Source organism: Lepisosteus oculatus, chromosome 14, assembly GCF_040954835.1.
Source record: "Lepisosteus oculatus isolate fLepOcu1 chromosome 14, fLepOcu1.hap2, whole genome shotgun sequence".
NCBI lineage: Eukaryota > Metazoa > Chordata > Actinopteri > Semionotiformes > Lepisosteidae > Lepisosteus > Lepisosteus oculatus.
In genome coordinates, this window is record NC_090709.1 from 29,412,546 (window position 1) to 29,415,045 (window position 2,500).

Sequence of the window (2,500 nt, forward strand, 5' to 3'; positions counted from 1 at the left end):
CTTATTGAGAGGACAGCTCCGTCACCTCTTTTACGACGCTGCTTTTTTTCCCTTGCGTTTTTCTCTTCTTCCCACGTTCTCTCTCTTCACTGCCTTCGTCCCCGCTCTATTTCACTTCAGCCTTTCACTCTTGCTTCCTTCCAATGAGGACGGAGCTGCGGGAGAAAGGGCGCTATAGAGGATCGCTGTGGAGAGCTGCTGCTGTGCTTTGACATCTGAGCTCTGTGGAAAACGATCTCAATACAATTCTGAAAAACGCGACTCTCCGAACGCCAGCCGAACATGTCTCAACAGCCGAAGCGCTGTGTCTCTTTTCAGCTGGCGATAAACCTTTCTTCGATCCTTTGCGGACTTGTAAAACTGTTCCTGATCAGAATAAAAAACGCTCACGCTAATACACAAGCACCCGTGTCTCGCCAAAGCTGACAAATAAACAGACGGACAAGCCGCACTGCACGTGTGAACAGGGGAATGAGCGAGCGAGCGGGTATAGGGCGCCTCCTGCGCTTAAAAGCTAACGGCACCTGGTATTCCCAGGCGGTCTCCCATCCAAGTACTAACCAGGCCCATCCCTGTTTAGCTTCCGAGATCAGACGAGATCAGGCGTGCTCAAGGGGGTGTGGCCGTAAGCGAGAGCACGGCTCGCTGGCACCCTTCTTATTGAGAGGACAGCTCCGTCACCTCTTTTATGACGCTGCTCTTTTTCCCTTGCGTTTTTCTCTTCTTCCCACGTTCTCTCTCTTCACTGCCTTCGTCCCCGCTCTATTTCACTTCAGCCTTTCACTCTTGCTTCCTTCCAATGAGGACGGAGCTGCGGGAGAAAGGGCGCTATAGAGGATCGCTGTGGAGAGCTGCTGCTGTGCTTTGACATCTGAGCTCTGTGGAAAACGATCTCAATACAATTCTGAAAAACGCGACTCTCCGAACGCCAGCCGAACAAGTCTCCACAGCCGAAGCGCTGTGTCTCTTTTCAGCTGGCGATAAACCTTTCCTCGATCCTTTGCGGACTTGTAAAACTGTTCCTGATCAGAATAAAAAACGCTCACGCTAATACACAAGCACCCGTGTTTCGCCAAAGCTGACAAATAAACAGACGGACAAGCCGCACTGCACGTGTGAACAGGGGAATGAGCGAGCGAGCGGGGATAGGGCGCCTCCTGCGCTTAAAAGCTTACAGCACCTGGTATTCCCAGGCGGTCTCCCATCCAAGTACTAACCAGGCCCATCCCTGTTCAGCTTCCGAGATCAGATGAGATCAGGCGTGCTCAAGGGGGTGTGGCCGTAAGCGAGAGCAAGGCTCGCTGGCACCCTTCTTATTGAGAGGACAGCTCCGTCACCTCTTTTACGACGCTGCTTTTTTTCCCTTGCGTTTTTCTCTTCTTCCCACGTTCTCTCTCTTCACTGCCTTCGTCCCCGCTCTATTTCACTTCAGCCTTTCACTCTTGCTTCCTTCCAATGAGGACGGAGCTGCGGGAGAAAGGACGCTATAGAGGATCGCTGTGGAGAGCTGCTGCTGTGCTTTGACATCTGAGCTCTGTGGAAAACGATCTCAATACAATTCTGAAAAACGCGACTCTCCGAACGCCAGCCGAACAAGTCTCCACAGCCGAAGCGCTGTGTCTCTTTTCAGCTGGCGATAAACCTTTCCTCGATCCTTTGCGGACTTGTAAAACTGTTCCTGATCAGAATAAAAAACGCTCACGCTAATACACAAGCACCCGTGTCTCGCCAAAGCTGACAAATAAACAGACGGACAAGCCGCACTGCACGTGTGAACAGGGGAATGAGCGAGCGAGCAGGGATAGGGCGCCTCCTGCGCTTAAAAGCTTACAGCACCTGGTATTCCCAGGCGGTCTCCCATCCAAGTACTAACCAGGCCCATCCCTGTTTAGCTTCCGATATCAGATGAGATCAGGCGTGCTCAAGGGGGTGTGGCCATAAGCGAGAGCAAGGCTCGCTGGCACCCTTCTTATTGAGAGGACAGCTCCGTCACCTCTTTTACGACGCTGCTTTTTTTCCCTTGCGTTTTTCTCTTCTTCCCACGTTCTCTCTCTTCACTGCCTTCGTCCCCGCTCTATTTCACTTCAGCCTTTCACTCTTGCTTCCTTCCAATGAGGACGGAGCTGCGGGAGAAAGGGCGCTATAGAGGATCGCTGTGGAGAGCTGCTGCTGTGCTTTGACATCTGAGCTCTGTGGAAAACGATCTCAATACAATTCTGAAAAACGCGACTCTCCGAACGCCAGCCGAACAAGTCTCCACAGCCGAAGCGCTGTGTCTCTTTTCAGCTGGCGATAAACCTTTCCTCGATCCTTTGCGGACTTGTTAAACTGTTCATGATCAGAATAAAAAACGCTCACGCTAATACACTAGCACCCGTGTCTCGCCAAAGCTGACAAATAAACAGATGGACAAGCCGCACTGCACGTGTGAACAGGGGAATGAGCGAGCGAGCGGGGATAGGGCGCCTCCTGCGCTTAAAAGCTTACAGCACCTGGTATT

General features: G+C 52.0%; 4 non-coding genes across 4 annotated transcripts in view; all 4 read right to left on the reverse strand.

Annotated features, from left to right (window-relative positions):
* Positions 1 to 512: 512 nt before the first annotated feature.
* LOC138216075 (5S ribosomal RNA) lies at positions 513 to 631 on the reverse strand. Its single transcript, XR_011179788.1, has one exon. It is a non-coding gene; the product is annotated as a 5S ribosomal RNA (ribosomal RNA).
* A 537-nt stretch (positions 632 to 1,168) lies between these two features.
* On the reverse strand, positions 1,169 to 1,287 carry LOC138216724 (5S ribosomal RNA). Its single transcript, XR_011180436.1, has one exon. It is a non-coding gene; the product is annotated as a 5S ribosomal RNA (ribosomal RNA).
* A 537-nt stretch (positions 1,288 to 1,824) lies between these two features.
* LOC138217104 (5S ribosomal RNA) lies at positions 1,825 to 1,943 on the reverse strand. Its single transcript, XR_011180817.1, has one exon. It is a non-coding gene; the product is annotated as a 5S ribosomal RNA (ribosomal RNA).
* Positions 1,944 to 2,480: 537 nt separating this feature from the next.
* Positions 2,481 to 2,500, reverse strand: part of LOC138217243 (5S ribosomal RNA) — a 119-nt gene continuing 99 nt past the window's right edge. Inside the window, exon 1 of the ribosomal RNA XR_011180955.1 lies at positions 2,481 to 2,500. This exon is cut by the window's right edge and continues 99 nt beyond it. This is a non-coding gene — a ribosomal RNA (5S ribosomal RNA).